A 25,160-nucleotide genomic window follows, 5' to 3' on the forward strand; every position below is an offset into this window, starting at 1 on the left:
CTTCATTCTCTGCAACCCCAATTCAGGGAAAGCTTTACTGTCTGGTGTGGAGTGGGGGGATTAGGACTATGGCCTAGGCAAGAATTGCAACCATTTTATAGATGGGTAAATGGAGGGACTTAGGGGTTAATTGACATCCCCAAGGTCAAGTAGTGGTTGGTGGCCAAACTGGAGTTGCAAGTCACAATAAAGGAAGGCTAATGGCAATGGACCCATGGTGGAGCTAGCTGGGCATGCCAGGGATGTAAAGGAGGGGAATCACTGAGGGTGCTGTCCCTCTGTAGCAAGGAGGCTGTGTGTCTTTCAGATCATCTTGGGGGATGGTATGACTCATGAAGTTATTTCAGTGCTTGTCACTTTCATTTCTTATGGGATTTCTTCTTGATCTCTGCTCTGCATCTTGCTGACGTCTCATAGTCATACTGATCAATAATGAGAAATGAGAAATCACAAGAGAAAAAGTTGGCCATAGCTCCCGCTTCTGCCTGTTGGACTTCAGAGTACAGAATACATTTTTTGTATATTTTTGGTGTCAAAAACATCAGCAGCCAATGTATATATTGTTTTAATTAGGAATTGCTTATTCCAGCTGAGCTGACCCTTCCTGTTGCTCTCAGGAAACCGCTTGAGCAAATAGCCATTATTTATCATTCTGTACAGAAGAAAGTGTATCGCTATTCTGAAGAGGTCAGTCTTCATTGTAATTTGTCACAGAGTAATAATCTAAGGGTACGTCCATACTTACGGCTAGGTCGACGGGTAGCGTTCGACTTCTCGGAGTTCGAACTATCGCGTCTAATCTAGACGCGATAGTTCGAACTCCGAACGCGCTCCCGTCGACTCTGGAACTCCACCACCGCGAACGGCGGTGGCGGAGTAGACGGGGAAGCCGCGGACTTCGATCCCGCGGCGTCTGGACAGGTAAGAAGTTCGAACTAAGGTAGTTCGACTTCAGCTACGCTATTCGCATAGCTGAAGTCGCGTACCTTAGTTCGACCCCCCACTCTAGTGTAGACCGGGCCTTACACACATTCTGCTGCTATTACATTGCACATTTCTGAACTATATTACACTGTTACGTATGTAGGTGGTTTACCTGAAAATGTGCACAGAAGGTGTATTGCAACTCCATTTAGAAATCAATGCAATACACTCGTATGGGCTGGTGACTACAGTCCTGTTTGTGCTTTAACTACAACAGAACTTGGAGGCAGGCAGGTTTGGGACTAAAGAAGACGACATTTCTTCATTATGAGGGCTCCCATTGAAGCTAATGTCAAAACTAGAGTTGGTGGGGAATTTTCCATCACCATGATTTTTTGGCAGAAAATGTGCTTTCTGCAAAACTGAAGTTTTCTGGGAGAAGATTTAGATTTTGCCCAATTTTTTCAGTTTTCCATTGGGAAAATCTAAATGAAGTATTTTGTTTTGGGTAGGATTGATTCAAATCAAACATTTCAGTTGGTTGAACAGACTCAAACATTTAGTTTCTAGTCAGTTCAACATTAAACTGCATGTGTCGGTGGTGCCACAATGCCTCTTGGGAGATGAATTTGAGTGATTCCTGCCCCCATTCTTTCCTATTCTCTGGGCTCCAGGGCAGGACTATATCTCTCCTAATGCACCATAGTCTCTCTTCTGACCGAGTTGCATGGTACATCATGGGGGATGTTATCTGGCCAGAAAGCCTGAGAACAAACTACAATTCCCATGAAGCATCCCGGTGCCACTGACAGATGAAGTTCAGTGTTCAACTGACTCAGAACAAACCATTGCTATTCAGTTTAACATACCCAGCCAGTACAACATTTCTGAACCGAAAGTTTTCAGAACTTTTTGCTCCTTAAAACATTTTGACATTTCAACTTTTCAGCTTGATTCAAGGTGAAAACAAATATTGAAATATAGGAATTTTCCATGAGGTGAGATTTCTGATTTTCTCACAGCATTTGTCATAAACTCCCTTTGGCTGCAGCTGGAAGAGGCTCAGGCTCCAATTTGGAAGAATGATCATGTGCTGCTTAAAAGAGACCCACAAATATGTTTAAAGAAATGGTTTTGCTTGTGTATAGTGGCAACAGTATGCCTGAAAGAAATGTTATTTTAAAAAAATCTGCAAGTCTTTTAATATTAGAAATATTGAGAAAGTATTGCTGGAGAAGCTCTTGGAGGCCTCATTTTGAGCTCTCAGATCTTAACTGAAAACTTTACAAATATGTCCTTTCCCTACAATGTTCATTGATCATTAGAGGTAAATGTGTTAACAACACACACATCCTAGTTTGACTTTAAAAATCCCTTCCCCTTCTGAAATGCTCAGCTTTCAGCCTCTTGACCATTCTGATAAATTCACTAATTTTCCAGTCACTTGAGAGCATTCCAGGGTAGATCAGAAATGAATTTTTAATATGCAAAACAAGCAGAATCTCTGTTACCTTCTCCAAATCTGCCCCCTCTCACATACTCACTCACACTTTTTTTTTAAACACCAGAAAGCAGACAAAAGCACAAGACCACACACTACACTTTTTTTCCCAGGTCACTTTTAAAGAGAGTTGGCCTAGCACCCTTTTAGCCTATTTTCTTATACTTTCTTCTTCCTCACAAAAATCCTCCCCACTAAAATTTCCCAAATAATTTGTTCATATTTTTAGATAAATGACAAGAAAAAGGGGAGCAGAAGTATATTGGGTTGATTGTTCTGATTTTCAAACATCTATGTAAAAATATTTCAAGATTGCTAAAAAGCAAAATTTCATCCAATTCAATCAAAAACGGTTTCCAAATCTTGACGTAGACTTGTTGAATTACCACTAAAAATAAAATACTTGTGTTACTATAGAGATTAGTTAAGCAAATGGATGAGCACTATAGATAGCAATCCTCAATACGTGACTCAGTCTGCTAATGAATCTAACAGATAAAACGAAAAAATGATTTGTCATTATCTTGACTAGCCATACTTTACATATTTGAGCTGCAGCGATGCTGCTTTTCTGACCATCCTTTTGAACTGTATACCGTCCCACAGAGTTATTGTAAACAAACTCTTTTCAGAACAGGAGTGTAGCTGAATTTAGTTTTTCTGTTGTTATACAAGTGGCTATAGAACCACATTATAATCTTCCTGATGCAGGGAACCAGCCGGGGACTCTACAATTCAGGCATGACCCACTTATTTCATGAATAGATTTCAGTAGCTGCTGCACTGAGAAATGGTGAAGGAAACAATATCGTGGCGAAGCATCTGTGCTTGGGAATGCAAATGTTTAGTAATTTTCAGCAAACGCTTCCATTTTCCAAGCTGGAATAAGAAACTATTATATCAGTGAGACAGTGTGTTCAAATTTAGACAAATTTAGTGTGTAGACTTAATAAACACAGGCACAGAACTAGTGGAAGGAAACAGAACCTCTTTCCATAATCCTCTGAAACAGATCTGCAATCCATAATGAGGTCACAGGTTTCTTCCTCAAGGGACCAAGGCTTGAGGGAAAGAATAGTCTTGTGGTTAACGCATGAGAGATCACAGTTCTCAGTGCAAGATTTGCATGGAGTTCATATGACATTAGGCAAAACACTTAACCTCTCATTGACTGTTTCCCCATCTATTAAATGATAATATTAATTACACCAGTTTGCTGTGGGGTTCAGGTCATTGGTATTTATGAAGTAGCCAGATACTTTAGTGCTGAGTGCCATAAGAAAAGCCTAGAGAAATAGATGTGCTGCATTGATCAAGGCCCATTTACTTTTTGTTTAGCATTTGCTTGCTTTAGTTTAGTTTTTATTTCATGTTCTTTTATGAGCTGAGAATTATTAATTGTTAGGACCAGACGGGATGTGGTTGTCCGTGCATAGGTGACTGGGGAGACAAAGCACTTTTCATTCCAGTGGGAGAGACAGCCACATTTGCAGCATCTGGTGGGATGAATGTGGAGCCATGACCCTTCCGTTCCTCTGCACCAGGCAGGGAAGTTGAGCCAGCTCTGTACCCTTTAAAGAGGTGGTGGAGCTATTAATTTGGGTTGTTTGCTTAACATGCAGTCCAATAAGACAGGGAAAGTTATCACAGCATATAGGGATAGCCAACGTGGTGGTGGCCTAAGTGTCATCATCTGAAGGTGGCTTGTCTAATTTAAAGTGTGTTTGTATTCAGTGCATCTAGCAATCCTGGCAACAGGCACTATATCCGTTAAATTGTTGAGAACCAGGCCCATAGCTGAGAAACTGGCCACCATTTTTAAAGGATGGTATTGTGCATTGAAAGGTCTACGAACGCTTTCAGAAAGCTGTGCCAACAATGTACAAAGCTATTTTGTTAACCCTGAAACAATTCAAAGCAGTTGGAGTTGAACTTATAGAACGTATATTGTTCTCTTCCATTGACTCTATAAGGAGGCCATCTGGCCACCAAGAGCAGAATTGTGTTTGTGCCTCTCTGTCTTCAGAGTTCTTTGGTGGTGGAGTTACTGTACAGCAGTGGCCCTGCTGAAGGGTGCTTGGGAGAGCATCAGTTAATGCCTTGCAATTATTGATTGCCCTCCCAATTCCACAATTTTTCCTGTATAAGCAGAGCAGCCCCCTTCTCCTCTCTTTCTTGAACTAGCCACTTTACTAAGTCTTACTTTGCCATCTGCCTGGTCCAAATGGAGAGAACCACAGCCAACTTTTCACTTTGCTTAACAGAAACACTCTTCAAACCTTTCAGAAGTGGTGTGCCGAGTCTTCATTTATTCACTCTGATTTAAGGTTTCACATGCCAGCAATACATTTTAAGAAGGTCTCTTTCTAGAAGTCTATAATATATAACTAAACTATTGTTGTGTGTAAAGTAAATAAGGTTTTTAAAATGTTTAAGAAACTTCATTTAAAATTAAATTAAAATGCAGAGCCCCCCGGACCGGTGGCCAAGACCCAGGCAGTGTGAGTGCCACTGAAAATCACTTTGCATGCCGCCTTCAGCACACGTGCCATAAGTTGCCTACCCCTGCTCTAGAGGATCATATTCCACCCTGGCCCATCTCCTTTTATTTAACTCTATGGACTTGTACCCATTTAGACTAGGGCTGAATTTGGCCCATAGAACAGCTAACTTTTACCAGTGTCAGGGGATAGAATTTTTCAAGGGTGGAAGTTGGCCAGTGGGACAAAGTTCTTCCTCTACCTTGGTGGGTCCTGCGCTTATTGGCGGATTTGCTCACCTCAGTGATCTTCCCCTCTGGTGGAACCCACAGTCTGGGTCAACTCCTCCTGTGTCTGATCAGGAGTTGGGAGGTTTGGGGGGAACCCAGGCCCGCCCTCTACTCCGGGTTCCAGCCCAGGGCCCTGTGGATCACAGCTGTCTATAGTGCCTCCTGTAACAGCTGCATGACAGCTACAACTCCCTGGGCTACTTCCCCAGGGCCTCCTCCAAACACCTTCTTTATCCTCACCACAGGACCTTCCTCCTGGGTGTCTGATAATGCTTGTACTCCTCAGTCCTACAGCAATACACTCTCTCACTCTCAGCTCCTTGCGCCTCTTGCTCCCAGCTCCTCACACGTGAATCTCACTGACTAACTGGGAGGCTTTTAACTAGTTCCAGCCAGCCCTTGATTGGCTTCAGGAGTCCCAATCAATGTAGCTATCTCCACAGCCTTCTAGAAAGATCTTAATTGGCCCCAGGTGTCTTGATTAACCTGGAGCAGCTGCCATTTGGTTACCATGGTACCAGGGATTTGTTTAGCCTGGGGCTAACATACCTGTTCCTCACTACTTTACTGTAGCCACCTGGCCTTGCTCCATCACACCAAGTTTGGAACAATTCCCTCACAGAAAATCCCCAGCTCTAAAGAAATGTTGGCATTGTTTACTTCAGAATTAACCTTGGAAAGAGAATGACAAAATCAAATTGCCAGCCAGATGGTACAGGGATGAATGCCTTAGGCACATAAATAATAATTCCATTTGACTATGCGATATACAATAAAATAGCCCTTGATACCTTGTAATAGCTTTCGTATAATGCAGACTGCTGTCTCTTCCTTACTGATTTCTTTAACAACTACACCAGATCCAATAAGGCAGATTAGATCAAGGGCTCTCAGACTTTCTCCATCTGGGACCTCTATGCCAGCCACAGTTTATTACCCAAACCCACAATATATTGTATTCATATCCCACAGGCATCTGGGATCATGAGAAGAAACTGTGGTTGGTTTGGGGTCTGGTGCTAGAACATACTGGTAGAGTTAGTGAAAGGACTGGATGGGGATGGATGCTGGTGCAGGCTATAGGGAGAGTGCTGTTGGATAGGGGTATTTCCTTCTCTTTATCCCACTGCTTATCTACAGTGCTCTGCTTTAGGGGGAAAAGCTACTTAAGCATGGTAAGGAGATGATGGAGTGCTGGGAGCATGACAGCCATGAGATCCAGCTATCTTGTGACTCTCACCAGTTGTAATCAGAGCTTCCCTGGGCAGACTACCAAAATGGGTTTTGGGGTTTCATTGAAAACTGGAATGTTTCAATCAAACCACATTTTCTGAGTTCTCTTTTGAAAAGAGGGTAAATTTTCATCAAAAAGATTTGATGTTAAGTTTTCAACCAGCTCTAATTGTGACAATTTTGCCAAGAACCCATGGATTAGCCTTATGCTCTCTTCATGACAAATAATGGAAAAGCCTGTCATTCTAAAGGGAACAGTGGTGATTTGCGAGAGTTGTACTGAAATATTCAGAAAAAAACCTCACGGTTAAAAAGAAAGATACAAATTGTGGGCCAGATTCAACACCACTCAATGTGCAGCGGCAGTCAAAAAAGCTACAGAATATTGGGAATAATTAGGAAAGGGATAGATAAGACAGAAAATATCATATTGCCTCAATAAATCCATTGTGCCCCCACATCTTGAATACTGTGTGCAGATGTGGTCACCCCATCTCAAAAAAGATATACTGGAATTGGAAAAGGTTCAGAAAAGGGCAACAAAAATGATTAGGGGTATGGAACAGCTTCCATATGAGGAGAGGTTAATAAGACTGGGACTTTTCAGCTTGGAAAAAAAGACGACTAAGGGGGGATATGATAGAGGTCTATAAAATCATGACTGATGTGGAGAAAGTAAATAAGGAAGTGTTATTTACTCCTTCTCACAACACAAGAACTAGGGGTCACCAAATGATATTTAATAGGCAGCAGGTTTAAAACAAATGAAAGGAAGTATTTCTTCACACAATGTATAGTCAACCTGTGGAACACTTCGCTAGAGAATGTTGTGAAGGCCAAGACTATAACAGGGTTTTAAAAAGAACTAGATAAGTTCATGGAGGATAGGTCCATCAATGGCTATTAGCCAGGATGGGCAGGGATGGTGTCGTTAGCCTCTGTTTGCTAGAAGCTGGGAATGGGCAACAGAGGATGGATCACTTGATGATAACCTGTTCTGTTCATGCCCTCTGAAGCACCTGGCACTAGCCACTGTTGGAAGACAGGCTTCTGGGCTAGATGGACCTTTGGTCTGACCCAGTAGGGCCATACTTATGAAACACTTAGGTTCTACGAATGTTAGCAAACGCAGGCTGCAGGCCTAATGGAAGTAAGTCAGCCTGAGGCCGGGACGCAATGGCACAAGCCACCCACAACCTATGAGGGACTGTGAGTTATTAGCGAAAGGGACAGACTAACTGGGAAATGTGACAGTACTGACACTGGGGGCCTATGGAGCTCTGGACAGATATGAAAACTGCCTTCCTCCTGCAGAACCCTGAATGTAGGTTGGTGGTAGGAGTGTAGCTGACCTCCCACAAGGTGAATCCATCCTGGGGCACAACAGTCCCCCAGGTGCAAGCAGAAGAAAATTGCAACTTTCTGAACCTAGAATGGTGAATCTGACCCATTAGTTGTTTGGGAAGGTGATTATCCCATGGAAAACATATGGAAAATTTACCCAATAAAAGCCTTCTCTTGCCTTAGGTAAAATCCTAGTGTTCTTAACACAAGATAAAATCCCAGTGAACACAATGCAGTTTGTAGTTTTAAAATGAGTTAGCAGGTCAAGGTAAACACTAGTTTCACCTGGAGCTGCCAACTTGTGTGAAAACTACAAAACTGCCTTGTCTTCACTAGGATTCTACCCTGTTAGTTACCACAAGTTAGCAAATGCAAATTAAGAACATACCTTTTTTCCTAGTGACAATGTACCCTGGTGGAATTGCAGACTCTGGAGGGTTAAACCTGAACTTTAAAGACTCTTGGCTTTAGTCAGTGTTACCCCTCCCCATGTGTGAGTCAAGTAGCTAACTTGGACAGTATCCAGAAAGTGACTTTGATGAGGAGGGAAGCATGGTGGAAGAAATACTTGAACAAACACTACTGGAGGCAGAACTATAATCTTTCAGGTTTTTTAATCAGTTCAAACATATGTTTGTGTGTTTGGAAAATCAAAGAAAAATCCTTTGGATATTCTGGCATGTTGGAGGTCAGTAAAGTTGCCCTGTGTTGTAGTATGACACATATATCAGGAGTCAATGGAAGAACTAAATATTTCCTTTGTTCTTCAATACAGCGTTTCATCCATGTGTAATATAAACATTAATTATGGTAATCAAGCTTTGCAATGCCTATGTGAGGGAGGTAATTATTTTATCCAGTAGGGAAATTGAGACACCAAGCCCCAAATGCATCCATTTAACTGTTGGAGTTACACCAGGAATGAGTTTAGCTGAGTCACAATTAGCCCAAAGTCACTGGAAGAGCAGGAAATAGAACCCAGGAATCCTGTTTGCCTCTGTTTTGTTCTAACCACAAGCCCACACTCTGAAGCAAGGACTGGCTAATATTCTCAAAAGAAAACATCTTTTCCAGGGCCTTAGAACTGGATGTTTCCTACCTGTTACATTTTGTGTTGCAATAATTCAGAGCCATTAAGATGACAAGAATGGGAGTTGGTGAACATGCCATGTTTAGAGACACTAAATTACAAATGACACCACTTGTAGGAATAGCCTTCCTGGCTATGAAGTTTTTGTAAAGTATTTTAAATCTGGGCGTAAGTAAACTACAGTAGTTTGGATAAAATTCCCCACCCTAAACTTAATCTAAAGTTTGATGTAAACCCAAAGCTTTGAGGTTCAAAAGTTTAATCAAAACCTTAAGTTTTATTTTTATGCACTTTCCCCCTTACTTATTTTGTCAAAGATGAAAAGCAGAACCAAAATGATCACAAAAACCCTCTCTTTCTGTAGTTCAAGCACAGCAGAAAGCAGGAAGCACCAGAAATCTTATATCTCATGAGATCAGATTTCTAGACCACAGAGATCTGGATAAGCAGTAGTATTCATTATCACTGTTTGCTATTTTTTTCCTATGACAATCCTGGGCTAATATTGAGTCTGTAAAATTGTTCATGGGAAAGAGGAACAATGCCTGCATCCCTTTACATACACAGTGATTTGTGTTAGAAAAAAACTAGTCAGTTAACTGTCACCTGCAGCAGCCGCAGGAAGCCATTCACTGTTACTCTGGGCAGCACTAACACTTTATGGATTATAGTGTTGCAATATTTATTGTTTCTTAGATGTATATAGCTCCCTGTTTCTTTCCCTTGAGTTCAACACAGAGAGATGATCAGGTTATTGTATGATCAGCACAGGGCCTATTGCAGTTTGTATAGTATTGCTGCTACATTTTTTGATACGGCGTTTGAAAACGGAGTACTTGGTATTATGTGCATGATACTTTATAGGTAGTAAAGGCAGGGTTCCTGTCCTGATCAGTGTAGTCATTGATAAGATTATATATAAAGTATAATCATCTCTAGTGACAAGGACTTTCCTTAATTTCTTTCTTCTGCAATCCCATGTAGCATTTTGGAAAACCCTATCAATGAAGTGACAGCTAAACAACAAAATGCAGTGAATTGGGAGTGATTGTTGTATGAATCAAGTGAGGGTTGATGAGAGGTGGGTAAAAAAGGAGTCAATTGTACCAGGGACCCGAGCTTAGTGATCACCCCCCCACCCCCCGCAAACATCTGTGTAAATAAAGTGAATTGGAGGGGGGGGGGGCTCCAGCAAATATGATGTATTGGGGCCCAACATTTCTCTCAACAGGCCTGAATGACAGCATGAGGCATGTGTAAAAAAGAAAGTGACTATAAGCAACTAGAAAGTGCTTTAATCTCCTGGGATTAAGGCCTGAAGAGCCTGATTGCTATAATGAGAAATGGAGTTAAAGAAAAAACAAGACAAAAAGATCGAAGCCAGACCCGAGAATCCATTAATTGACAGCAGTGCATAACAGCTAATCAGAAAGCTCCATTATGTCCAACATTTTGAACATGTGTTATAATTGTATTTGGTAATGTAATTCTACAGCACTGAGATGCAGAGACCTCAAGGCAATTCACTAACATTAATGGATGTATCCCTGCAGCAGCCCTGTAAGATGAGCACTGGTAGAACTATTTTTTCTATTGTACAGGTGGGTAAACTGAGGTGCAAGGAAGTTGTGACTTGCCCAGGGTACGCATCAAGTCTGTGGCAAAGATGGGAATGGAACCCAGTCATGTACTTTCCCCACCAGACAATAATTAATTAGGGCTCTGCTGTGCCTTATGGACCTAGCCCTGTGTCTGGAGTAGTGCATACTCAGACCATCCCAGCCGGAGGCATTGTGCATTAGGGGAGACAGAAAATTTCCTGGAGCTACTTGGACACAGTGCAAAGATACTTGTACCTGTTACTATACGTGGGTGCAGTACAATATCCATTCCCCAACATGGCCAGCTCTGTGGGTCAGCATGGATGGGTACAGGGCAATGACCCCTCCCTCATTAGGGTGGCTTTCACTTGGAGTGTCATAAAGGTGTTACACTCAAGTGAGGTCAAATGTTGCAGTTGTAGCTTGTCCCTGTCCAAGCAGACGACCCTTGCACTGTCTGACCCACTTTGCATGCCCAAGCAGAGATCAGCCACCATTTGTGTTGCAGGAGTATATAACAAGCATGTTTATGTATAGCACTGCAATTGTGTTAACATGCACTGAATCCCAGTAACCATTGCACAGCAAGGTTCTATAGACCATACACATGGACAATGGGATGTAATTGTGATTGAGTGACTTTGTAACTTTCAGGTGATTAGGGATTGCTTTCAAAGGCACTAATTAAAAAGGCTGAGTTTTCAATCCTCTGCCTAGGGACACAAGATCATCCCACTGCTTTTTCTAATGACTTTAATGAATTTTGTCTTTAAGTTGTCCATCAGCTGTGCTTCATGCTGAGACTAGTGCTCTTCCTTTTTTGAAAAGGAGACTTAATTGCCTTCCCTAGCCCCTACTTGTGCCTCAATGGGGGGTGTTGTTGATGCTTCATGCAAGTCACCAACAATAGGGACATGGATGTTAATTTTGTCACTTCTGAAGAAAAAAGTCAAGGTAGGATAGTAGTGAGTTTAATGCTGTTCAGATAAGGATTGTAGTAAGTTTAATGCTGCTGCTCAAAGAAACGAATGATTTAATTATGTTTTTCATAATATAAGCTTACAGGATAGTTTAGCTGTATTTTATCATTCTACTTGTCCAAATGCCTTTGCTGCAGCCTCAGTGCCAGATGTCTCTTAAAAGGCTTCATATGTCACTGCAAAATAATTGTTTCAGGGTCACTTCTTTGTTTTGTTTCCTCTAAGATCTATTGATTCCTACTCCCCCTGGGAGGAGGGTTTTATTGAGCTCTTGGAAAAGGGAACACTGCTTCTCCTGTTCAGAATAGGCTTCTGAAGCTTTAAATCCCTCAAAGGCAAGCAACAAGCTCAGCTAAAGTAGACATGCCACAGGTAGGAGGGGGAAAATAGTAGTATTCTGATCTAATTTAACTTTGAATTGTTTTAGTGTCAGTGAAACTCAATGGAGACCAAAGAGCGTGATGCTAATGTATAATGAAGGCCTTTTGACCCTACCCAAGTGGTGTAGAGGGTCCTTGTCTAGACACATAAGCTGTACTGGTTTAACTAAATGGCTTTGCCTGGGCTGAGTTAGAGCTGCATCTGTCTCCATTTGCATATCCATGAGTTTTGCACATACAGGGCAGGTTGCCCAGGTAGCCTAATTTACTAACCATTAGGGTAATTTTATGTCAAGAGTTCAGTATCTAGAAAGTGTCTAGAGTAGAAAGATTTACAAATAACTATACTGGGGGAATTTACAGGGTATCAGGGCTGATGAATTAAAAAAAATAATCACTTGTGTGTATACTGTAGCAGCTGGAGTCTGTGGGTCAGAGTCAGGCTTAGAACTCAGACTTCCTAGATCCCAATTCTGTGAGCAGGCCACACTTGCCTTTCGATGGCATTTTCTATAAGCAAGACATTCTGTTCTATTCTATATACCTTTTAATATCATCCTCATCATTATAGTATTGGAGCACATTCCAGTAGTGCATTAAGCAATACCACTAGCATCTCATCTCATCCTTTCCCCAAGGGGGAGGTTTGGGGGTGAAGTGTCTAGGGCAGGGGTTGGCAACCTTTCAGAAGTGGTGTGCCGAGTCTTCATTTATTCACTCTAATTCAGGGGTAGGCAACCTATGGCACGGGTGCCGAAGGCAGCACGCAAGCTGATTTTCAGTGTCACTCACTGCCCAGGTCCTGGCCACCAGTCCGGGGGCTCTGCATTTTAATTTAATTTTAAATGAAGCTTCTTAAACATTTAAAAAGCCTTATTTATTTTGCATACAACAATAGTTTAGTTATATATTATAGACTTCTAGAAAGAGACCTTCTAAAAAATGTTAAAATTTATTACTTGCATGTGAAACCTTAAATTAGAGTGAATAAATGAAGACTCGGCACACCACTTCTGAAAGGTTGCCGACCCCTGCTCTAATTTAAGGCTTCCCGTGCCGGTAATACATTTTAACGTTTTTTAGAAGGTCTCTCTATAAGTCTATAATATATAACCAAACTACTGTTATATGTAAAGTAAACAAGGTTTTCAAAATGTTTCAGAAGCTTTATTTCAAATTACATTAAAATGCAGATCTTATCAGTTTAGTGTGATCCTTGCCCTTGCTTTTCCTTGCTGAGTTTTCCAATGTCTGGCACATATTTGGATACTTTAAGCTGCATACAAGCTTCTGAGTGATCAGTTGTTAACCAGATCCAAGAGGGACAGAAGACAGATTTCATGTGTGAAAATACCTGTTCACACAGATATGTGGATCCAAATGCTGAAAGCATTGCAAACACAATTTTCTTCAAACAAACAGTTAAATTTCACTGGCAGGGACATCCAGCAGGTCAGAATAGAGGCCCCATGATCTCTCTCAAGCTTCAAGTGCGCTCTGCAGATCCACAAACTTTGATGTCCACAATTCTGAGCTTTTTAACTGAATGAGCTGCATTTCGAAATCTTCAACACCCATCCACTGAAATACAGACAAATCCAAGTCGCTTTTGTTGAACTTTTCAGGTTTAATTAGAAAAGAAAGCATTGGGCCAAATCGCTGGAAATCTTGAAATCTGTCAGAAAATTCTGATTCCAGTTCTTGCATGTACTTTCCAATCTCATCGACATTGACAGTGCAACGTGTCGATAGCTCTTTTATGAGTTTGAAGTAGCGGAAAGTAGAAGATTGAATATCCCTGGAAAAAAACCTGATAGTTTCACAACAAATGCTTTCCAGGCTTCATAAAGATCCAGAAATGTTTGCCCTGTACCCTGGAGACAGAGGTTGAGTTCGTTTAGGCGAGCGGTGATATCAGTTAGAAACATGAGCTCACACAGCCATTTGTCATCATCCAGTTCGGGGTAGTTTTGTTCTTTTTCCAACAAAAAGGTCTTGATTGCCTTAAAACAGTTTACAAAGTGCACCAAAACCTTGCTACAGCTTAGCCACTGAATGTTGCTGTGAAGTGAGATGTCGTTATAAGCACTGTCCATCTCTTCTAGCAGTGCTTGAAATAGTCTGTGAGTCAAAGCAGATCGAGCAACAAAGAAATTCACAATTCACACCACTGTATTCATCACATTATTAAGCTCTGAATTAGAAATTTTAGCACACAGGTTTTCTTGATAGATGATACAGTGAAATTTGACTGTCGGACAGCCAATTTGATCTTCAAGTAACTTTACAAATCCCTTCTGTTTTCTGACCATGGCAGGAGCACCATCTGTTGTCACACAATATTTTTCTGATGTCAACTCCTCGTTCTTCAAAATGGTTTACAAAACTTTCCAGTATATCTTCCCCCTTTGTTGTGCCATGCAGGGGTTTTAGGCAACAAAGTTCCTCTTGGATTTCATCGGAAGCACAGTATCTTGCAACAACTGCCAAACATGGAACATTGTTTATATCCACGCTGTCATCAACTGCAACACTAAACACTGCTGTGTCTTTCAATGCAGTCGTCTGCTTTTCCTTAATGTTTTCTGCCATTTCACTTATGCGTCTCTCAACTGTTCTGGCAGAGATGGGCAGTTCTTTTATTCTAGATATGATTGTATCTTTATTTGGCAAATCATTGAACAAAATCTCCGAACTGCTGAGAAAAACTTTTTATATACTCCCCATCTGTAAACAGCTTTCCATTTTTTGCAATGCACTGTGCGATCTTGTAACTTCCTTCTGTAGCTTGATTTTTACTTACACTTAAGCTTTTAAAAACACTACTTTGCTTCTCATAGGCTGCTATTGCCTTTTTGATTGATTCAGTCTTGTCTGCTTCATCAAGAAAGGTTTTCTTGTGCTTCATTTCAAAATGTCATCAAACACTTGACGTGCAACAAACAACACTTTCATAACAGAAAGCACAAATAGCACGGTCCTTCTTTTCAATAAATCCAAATACGTCTGTCCAAGCAGGCTGAAATGACTGGACATCTAGCTTCACTTTCTTAGGAGCTGCCATTTTGTCAAATGTTCCCTTCAACTCTCAGTGGGGGAAAAAATGGCGATAGATGGCAGGCACAAGGTCAAACGCAGTGTGGTCTGAGATAAGCAATTTTAAGATGGGGGTGCTGAGCTGCACCCCCTGTTGCCTGGTGTGAACCCTCACTGTCCCAGGCTGGGGACAGTGGGCCACAGCGGGGAGGCTGCAGAGCACTGGTCCAAGGCCAGGAGCAGAGCCCAGGGTGGCCAGCTGGGACTCCAGGCCAGAAAGCAGGCTGAGCAAGGCTGGAGATCCAGACCTCGGTTGCAAGAGGTCAGTGGCTGGAACTCAAGATTGGCAGCTGAGGTGAGTGGAGCTGGCGGCTGGTAGGTCTGAGTAGGGCTGGAGGCTTGGACCCTGTCTGCAAGGGGGCCTCCAACTGGAAGCAAGGTGAGTGGAGCTGCACGGTGGGGACTCCTGCTGGTGAGGGGCCAGCAGCTGGAACCCCAGAGCAGTGACTGAGCAGCTCAGCACGCTGACACTCTGGGGTTTCTTACCCCGGCTCCTGCCAGCTGGGGTCTCAGCCCACTGCCAGCCTGGGGTTCCTTCCCCCAGGCCAGCAGCAGGTGCTGAGTGGGACCGGCAGCGGGACCCCGGCTGGCAAGGGGCCAGCAGCCAGAACCCCAGAGCGGTGGCAGACTGAGCAGCTCAGCCTGCTGCTGCTCTGGGGTCTCAGCTGCTGGCTCCTGCCAGCTGGTGTCTCAGCCCGCTGCCAGCCTGAGGGAAGGAACCCCAGGCCAGCAGCGGGTGCTGAGTGGGACCACGGCTGGCAAGGGGCCAGCAGCGGGAACCCCAGATCAGCGACTGAGTGGCTCAGCCCACCACTGCTCTGGGGTTTCCAGCGCCGGCTCCTGCCACCTGGGGTCTCGGCCCGCTGCCAGTCTGGGGTTCCTTCCTCCAGGCCAGCAGCAGGTGCTGAGTGGGACCGGCGGCAGGAATCCGGCTGGCAAGGGGCCAGCAACGGGAACCCCAGAGCAGCGGCGGGCCGAGAGGCTCAGCCCGCTGCCCCGCGTGCCATCAAAAATCGGCTCGCATGCCAACTTTGGCACACATGCCATAGGTTGCCGACCCCTGGTCTCGGGGTTTGGTTTTGTTCTGTTTTTTAAAATGAACATAGTAGCATGTATTTATCTTGGAGAAGGCAAGTCAAAGAAGCACACCTGGCACTGGGAAGAAAAGGGGGCAATGCCTGTGGTGGTTTTTAGTTCTGGGAGCTTATCCAACAAGGACTGATCCTCCAAGAAAGCTCTGCCTCCTGTGCTGGTGACCTTTACTTTGGTGGTAGAATGTTACATTGTGTTACAGAAGAGGAGCTGTTAAAGCACAAGAATGAAGGCTGTGGGTAAGCAAGCTTTTCGATAGCTTGGATCCAAGGCCTGGGACCTTAAATTTAACTTGATATTCTATGGGAAGCTAGTGTAGACAGCAGAGGACAACTCTGAGGTAGCGTGGGTTGCTGAGAAGATGGTGCAGCTGTATTCTGTATTTTGGACTTCTTTAACTAAACTGATTTTAAATTGATCAGAGTTTACAGTTGTGTAAGTGCATCTACACTAGGGGGTTAACTAGACCAATTTTACTTTCCATTTAAAATTGGAATTTGTATTTTAAAACAGATCTAACTATACCACTGAAGCCCCCAAGGCTTCAGCAAGATTCAATCAACATAATGTTTCCAGTGACTGAGTAGACAGGGTAGTGGATGCCACTATGTCTTCCCACTGTTAACATTAGTAGAGCTGAGCTGGTTTTAGTGACAGTAGCCAGAGTGAAGTCATTTCTCCCATGCCCAGAGAGACTTAGCTGTAACCAGAACTGCAGCTGGCACATGGGAAGTCTTAGCTTGTTTAATTCTCCTTCATATAAAAATGAAGATTCACACTAAGCAGGTTCCCCTATACATATGAAGATTTATTTGTGTAAGAGTTGCATAATTTATTTTTCATGCACATTTACAGCATGCAATATAATGTCTTCTCTTGAGCCAGTAAACTGCTGTGAAAGCAGATTAACAATCAAGCAGACTGTACTATAAATCCATAAGGCTGATTGCAAAGCAAAAATCCTCAGGAAAATAGCCTTTGAGCATGCAGGTACTATAATAAATCTCACCTCTTTAGAACAGAGGGTTCTGAGTGGGAGGGGCGGTTGCAGTAGAAATGAAGTCAGTTTTATGTTTTTATTAAAGCTGTTTCTTAGTCATAGGAGTGCAAACAGCATCTATAGCCTTTACATTTCTCTTTATTTTTCCTCCTATAGCTTCCTTGCTGATTCAGTTTCTCTTCCATGGTTTGTTTAGTTGATGACGATGTGATCAGTTGCTGGGCCCCAACTAACTCACTATATATTTGAAATTCTATATATAGATAGGAGCTTGTGTCCCACTTCCACCACAACTCCTAAAAAGGACGCTGCCTGGATTAAAACCAAATGGAACATGGCATAATCTCAGTGGGGTGTTTGAAGCTTGTTAAGAACCATTTTCTTTTAATTTTTCATAGCTAGTTCCAGAAATGCTACTGGTACATAACTTGAGTACTTTGCTTCCTGATCATTTTAAATTAAGTTAGGGAGTATAAAACTTGAAATAAAGATATAGCAAAAAGTGCTGAGATTATATCTGAAGTTTCATTTTGTTAGTATTCAGTCACCCCTGCGTCAAATGCCAAATTCTCCAGAGCGCATGTATGAGTCAAGCATCTGAAATTAGAATTAAACACAAACGATGCTTACATAATTCACTGTGCAAAGTATAAAACAGGACATGCTGAGAGCAGCTGCAGCATGGAATGTTGATAATGACAAGGATACAGATGCACATGCCACTCTTGCTGACATCATCAGGAGTTATGTGTATATATTAGGGAAGAACGTGGAGAAACTCAAGAATTGGTTTCAGTTCTTAACACTAGATGTTCTCTCTTCAGTAGTGGATATAGAATAATTATCTTCTTCTCTGACCCCCTTTCCTGTCTCTCTGTCCAGCCCATTGCTTGAGGAGAAGTGGTTGGGACAGGATACAGAAAGCTTATGCTGATCTCTGCTGAGCAGCTGGTCAGGCAGCACTTCTCACTTCCTGCTGGGGTGAAGAGGCTTTTCCAGAATGGGGTAGTGGAGCCTGGGATCTACTAGTGAAGCGCTGAGCCTGGGCAGCAGGACCCCATCCCTCCCCTGGAGTGTCAGTGCCCTTATTCCTCCTCTCTCCGCATCCCAGCTCCCTCCACCACAAGGAGAAGTAAGAGGTTCAAAACATTCTCCCCTCCCCCAGCACCTTTGAACAGGTCAGAAGCAGGATAACCCTTAAAAGCAGTAAGGGGGCCCAGTCCCCCCAGTACTCTCCTGTACATAAGAACGGCCATACTGGATCAGACCAGTGGTCCATCTAGTACAGTGTCCTGTCTTCCAACAGTGGCCAGTGCCAGGTGATCAGAGGGAGTGAACAGAACAGAGCAATTTCTAGGGATCCACACCCTCTTGTTCAGTCCAAGCTTCTGGAAGTCAGAGGAAGATGCATTCCTGACCATCTTAGCTAATAGCCATGATGATCTATTTCCTTTTTGAACCCAGTTATACTTTGGCCTTCACAACATCCTCTGGCAGAGAGTTCCACAGGTTGACTGTATGTTGTGCGATGAAGTACTTCCTTATGTTTGTTTAAACCTCCTGCCCTCAGGTGATCCCTAGTTCTTGTGTATAGTGAAGGGGTAAATAAACTTCCCTGGTCTGGCTGGGGGTGTGGGCTCTGAGGTGGGGCCAGGGATGAGGTGTTTGGGGTGAAGACTGCCCCAGAGCTGCTGTGGCCAGGCAAGAGGCACCTCTCCCCACCGCAGCCCCAGGACAGTCTGCACCCTGTTGTGTATTTGGTTGTCATGGTTTTTGTTCCTATGGCAACTGAGTTAGATTATTAGGGGATAGCCCAGCCGGTTTTGGCTGGTTGGGTGAGCTCTGTGTCTGTAAATAAAATGGTAGTTTTGTTAGCTGTCTGGCCTCAAGTGATTTCTTCCTAAACCGGCTGCCCCCAAGGATATAACACACCCCAAAACCCTCATCCCTGGCCCCACCCCAGAGCCCACAACAACAGCAAGAGCCCTCATCCCAACCCTCTGCCCTAGCCCTGAGCCTCCTCCCATGTTCCAAATACCTTGGCCATCCCCACCACACATCACTTCCATATTTGTGCACATAACAAAATTCATTGCACACATGGATGTAAAAAATTTGAGGGAACATTGCTCCCAACTTGCTCACCTTTTGAGAGTGGTCCAGTGTGGTAGGCTTGTTCAGAGCACGTCTACCAGATCTGGCCCCACAGGTGAGGTAGGTGGGGGAAATGCCTAGTTTGAGAATCTCACTGCATCTTAGGTAGAAGCTAGGATCCAAGCAGCTTTACCATGGCAGGACTTAGGCAGTTTTGCACATGCCCTCTGCTGGAAACAGATGCCTGGGGAATTTAGGTGGCCACAACGTTACGTGACAGCTGAGCAGGCATTTTGTTGATCTTAGTGGTTCCTAAATGTTGGAATTAGACACTAAGTCCTTTGCTGAACTATTAAGACTAGATCCACAACTGTACAACTGCATATTCCACGCATAAGGCCCTACCAAATTCACAGTCCATTTTGGTCAATTTCACGGTCATAGGATTTTTAAAATCAAATTTCATTATTTCAGTTATTTAAATCTGAAATTATACTGTGTTGTAGTTGTAGGGGTCCTGACCCAAGAAGGAGTTGCAGGGGGTGGGTTGCAAAGTTATTGTAGGGCGGGTTGTGATACTGCTTCTGCTCTGCTACTGATGGTGCCCTGCTCTGAAGGCAGCACCGCCACCAGCAGCAGTGCACAACTAAGGATGGCATGTATGGTATTGCCACTCTTACTTCTGCACTGCTGCCTGCAGAGCTGGGTGTTTAGTCAGCAGCTGCTGCTCTCCAGCTGCCCAGCTCTGAAGGCAGTGCAGAAGTAAGGGTGGCAATACTGTGACCCCCTAAAATAACCTTGCAACCCCCCTGCAACTCCCTTTTGGGTCAGGACCCCCAATTTGAGAAATGTTGGTCTCCCCAATGAGATCTGTATATTATAGGGTAAAAGCACACAAAAGACCAGATTTCACCGTCCATGACATGTTTTTCTTGAATTTGGTAGGGCCCTAACCATGGGAATATTTGGTTCAATTTAAAGGACATGGATACAAAAAACATAGTTTAGCTGCTGTAACACTCTGGTGTTAGTCTTTTCTGTTTTCCTGTGACATACATATACACCACCTAATACATAGCTTCAAAGAGGATATTCATATAACTACAAATTATCTAGTTTACAAAGAGATTTTCCTGTTTAACAGGTTTCAGTACTTTTGAGTCTTGTTTGTCAGAACTATATGAATTGAAACCAAGCTTCAAGGTAACTTCTTAATCTCTGCCTTCTGGCCTAGGTTAAGTTTTCCATTCCCAGAGTTCCTGAGTTTTCTGTACAAATATGTATTCATAGAGTTTAAGTCCAGAAGACACCACCATATCATCTAATTGGACTTCCACTATATCACAGGCCATTACATTTCACCCAGTTACCCCTGTATTGAGTCCACTAAGTTGTGCCCGATTAAAGTATATCTTCCAAAAGGTATCCAGTCTTGATTTGAAAAATCAAGAGATAGAGGATCCCCCTGTTAGTTTATTCCAGTGGTTAATCACTGGATTACTCACTAAAACATTAGTGTCTTATTTCTCATTTGAACTTCTTTGGCTTCAGCTTCCAACCACTTGTTCTTGTTAGGTCTTTCTCTGATAGAGTAGAGAGACTTTTACTGCCCAGGAAGGTATCTTTACACTGTAACCAAATCACCCCTCACACTTCTTTTTTGATAAGTTGAACTGCACCGTTTCCAATTTTTCAACATCCTTTTTAAAATGTTGACATCAAAACTGGGCACAGATTTCCAGTATTCTCACCTGTGCCAAACAACAGAAGTAAAAATCACCTCTTTACACCCTACTCTCCCATTTATGAATCCATGGATCACTTTAGCTCTTTTTGCCACAGCATTGTAAATGTTGGGAGGCCATATTGAGTTGCTTATCCACTCTGACCCCTAAATGCATTTTGGAGTTGTTGCTTGTATGCAGGGGTTAGCATTGCCTCCAACACCTAATATGTAGCTGGGCTAGCCTTGTGGCTTTTCACCTATTTGAGTATGGCTGATTCTATAAGCACCCTTATTTTTTATTTTGTAGGATTCAAATAAAGTCAATAGAGAGTTTGTAGTTACCAGGCAATTCCTTGCTTCTATTTCATGCCACTGCACCCCTCAGCCACCCACTCAATCAATATTTTTAAAGCTACTCATAAGCCTACATCTTGTCCAATTGATTAATTGATTCATTCTGGCAAATTGGTTTCAGACACATTAGGGTTATAAACTATTGCTGCATTATGTTTATAGAAGCAGTTTAACTTTTAACCAATAGGCTTTAAAAGGAAACCCATATTTGGTGGATAAATGTTCAAGTTTATATTGGCATCACTTACTCATGTCACTGGGCTTTGCTTCTAAGCAATCATCTTTTCTATCTTATCAGTAAGTTCCAGGAAATGTCCTCCCCATTGGTCATTATTGCTTAATTACAAGTAATAAAACTGTCTCATACAAATTGCACCTGATAATACAAAGACTAGATTCAACAACACCACAAAATGTGCTGGACTGCCAGCTATGAAACCCACTGAGGGGCTCCCAGATTAGCTGCCTTTGCCTTATACACACTGTCACAGGACAGCAGCCAAACATAGCCTTTGCTGAATGGGACAATTAGTAAACATTTTACAGAGAGGAAGCACAGTCTTGTGATTAAGGCATAGGACAGGGAGTCAGGAGGCCTGGGTTCTGTTCTTGGCTCTGTGGCAGGTTTCCTTGAGCTTGGAAAGTCATTTACTTCTGTGCCTTTAGTATCCCAACTGGAAAATTAGGATAATGCTGCTTCCTTGGAGTGTAGTGAGCCTTAATTTATTAACTTTAGTTACATTACTATATTCTGCTAAAAGCCACAGGAACACCAACATGCACTAGGATAACCCATCCATAATTCTTAAATCAGGAACTATTTGCGTGTTAGTTTCTCCATTTCAAGGAAAAGTTATCAGCTCTCTAGGCTTTTCTCTACTCGGTATCATAGTGATTGTAAGAATTGCTAGTGCCATCTAGTGGAAGATGTAGCATCTTTGTTTTAACCACTAGTTCATCCCTTATGATCTAGAGCCAGAATGTATACACACATCAGGGATGCTCCTGGCACCAGCTATTCACTGTATGAACCAGGATTGAATGAGTTTTTACAAGATATTTTACAGTAAAAAAAATAGAAGCATATTTTCTAAACAGACATTTTTCTTGTGTGATGCTTGTTCTACTGCCCATCCTATACTTCCTTTAGAAGAAACCAAACCACACCACAAAATCAGCACAATCACATTAGTCTTTGCTTTGCACATCTGGCACAGTGAGATATCCCTACATTTACCCAATACACCTTTCTCCTCACCACTTTCCTTTCAAACACAGTGACCCCCACCACCACTAGGGTGACCAGATAGCAAGTGTGAAGAATCGGGATACTTTTTCAGGGGGAGCATAGTTGTCTATAACAAAGCCTCTAATATTGGGATGTTTGGTCACTCTACCCACCACCAGCCCTCTAGTAGTATCCTAGGTCAGCTCTTGATGTCCATTGGGGAACTATGGGAAACAGACAAAAAGATTATTTTCCAACTTGTACATTTTGGCTACAAAACTTGAAGGATTTGCCTGTGTTTTCCTAAGAGTCACAATGTCTGCCTGCTGCTACAGTCCTCCTTTTATACCAAGCCAATCTCTCTCCCCTTGGTTTACCTGGGGAAGCGCACTGCTTGTAAGTCCCAACTGAGTTTGTCAGTCATTTGAGTTAGAGAGATTTGCTACCGTGCTATCAGGATAAGCCTCCTCCTAAGACTGCTTTAAACAACAGTTACCAGATGAAGAGAAAAGCCTTTTAAAAGAAGATTCAGTGATAGCAAAAAAGGAAAATCTACATTAGATGATCACCCTGACACAGTGAATTACACAAGTTCTAAACCAGACAGAATCTTTAGCCATGTCTAAGCATTGCCATCACTAACAAAACATTATTCACTTCTTACTAATGTTTGGCAAATTATGTAGATATAGTATTTTTGCCAATCTTTGTTTGGAAGGGATTTTCCATATTGTTACTGTCCTCTCAGGCTGGCTCATTGACTAATTCTAATCTCAGGTAAGCTTTAAATGCACCCAACTGATTTAAAACACTTGTCCAAATAGATTTGGACAGATATGTCAGAAGCAGGGGATATAGCTCACAAACAGCAAAAAAAGGCATGCAGGTTACACCCAGAGTGTATATTTATAGCCACAGCCGTGGTCCAGGGGCCCTGACCTCAGCAGCCTGTCAGCAAACACCAGCCAGACTCGGACTTCCAGCAGTCTTGGTTATTACTTGCAGGGTGACCCAACACACACCCAGATTCCCCTCCTGCTGTGCCCCCGCCCCCCCAAAAAAACCAACCAAACAAAAAACAACATGTTCTGCACTGTCCAGCCCGCTCCTGGACAGTTGAGATCTATTAGGTATGTTGCCCCTTTAAGGGAATCAATATACTGCAATCTGCTACCTTAAATGGAGTTATCCAAATAATTCATAACACTAGCTTAGTTTTGATTAAAATAAAACAAGTTTATTTAACTACAAAGAGAGAGGTTTTAAGGGAGTTTTAAGGTATTAAAGTTAGAAATAGTTACAAGCAAAGATAAAATGCTTCCTAGTATTAAAACTTAAATTAGACTTGGTTTAAGGTGAAATCCCTTACCACATTTCCAGTAACATTGCTGACCAAATTCTCAGGATCTGCTCCCAAAGTCCAGCCACTGTTTCTTTGGACTTCTTAGGTGAGAGAGAGAGAGAACACACATGAGAACTTGGGGTGTTTTGTCCCTCACTTTTATAGTTCAGCCACCCATTGAAATGTATTGTCCTGAGAATTGCCCCTAGATAAAGTTCATTCCCATTGTGTGGACAGAAGCAAGGAGTCTGGTGGTGAAAGAGATTCCATGCTGTTTGCTAAGATGCAGATCTGTTTCCTGCTCCCTTCCTTGCCCAAGAATGGCCACTTGATAGGTGATGGCCCATCAGCTTTGATGGCATCTGGCTAGAGGCATCGGCTTGTCCTTTGTCTTTGAGAAACAGGTTTCCCCACTCCCCAGACTTATGTTCATAACTTTACATATACTGTTGCTACATACATTTTACCACGGTATTATTGACCAACAAGTTATTAGTTTTCAAATGATACCTCACAAGGCATATTTTGTACAGATTACTACAATGGTGTGTAGGGTGTGAATTCAGGGGTGCACTCCATCACACCTCTTCTCTCCCCTCCCCAGAATTTTGGTACTACTCCACCATCTTTTGTTAACTCAAGATGGCCAAGTTGTTTTTGATAAAAAGAACTGATTCAGACTAACTAGACAAAGACATTTTTGGAAGTCTGAAAATGTTATTAACTGTATTTCCCTTCCTCTCCCTCCCACAACTCCTATAGACAGATTAGAAATGGGAATAGTGGTGCCAAAATACAGTGAGAGCTCATTCTTGTGTTTCTAGCCAGCTGGAAAGAGGAAGCAAGTGAAAAGTCCCAGATGCAGAGCTGGTCAAAATGTTTTTAAGCAAAGAACTAGCCACTGTTTCTCTGTTTTCCACTGAGCTTTTTGATGAACTCTAGTCATGAGAGTCTTTTAGCAAGAAAAGGCACTGATCCTGCAAACTTTTCCATGTGGGAAGACCCCTGTGCACACAGAGCCTGAGTGACTGCACAAAGGAGTCCACCTTTGCAGAGTAACTTTCAGAAGTGGGGTTTTTGAGCTAGAAATTTTGTAGTCTCAAGAAGCGTATATAGGTCAGAAAAACATCCAGATTACTGGGTGCTTGTCTGAAACGAATCTTTTCAGGCTCACCCATCATTTTATATTTGCTTCTATCCTGTCTAACCAGTACCTGTCTCCACCCTGACCTTCCTCTCCCTCCCTGCGTCATCCCTGATGTCTTAATACAAGGTCAGCAACTCTCTTTCTCTCTCAAGCAGCCACTGGACCAATTAGGCAGGATACAGTCTATTGGAACTGGCAGCAAAATATATGGGCCTGAACTTACAAGACATCTAGGTCAGACAAGGGTATCAAACTTAT

The sequence above is a fragment of the Mauremys reevesii genome, linkage group 6 (genome assembly GCF_016161935.1).
Source record: "Mauremys reevesii isolate NIE-2019 linkage group 6, ASM1616193v1, whole genome shotgun sequence".
NCBI classification, from domain to species: Eukaryota; Metazoa; Chordata; order Testudines; family Geoemydidae; genus Mauremys; species Mauremys reevesii.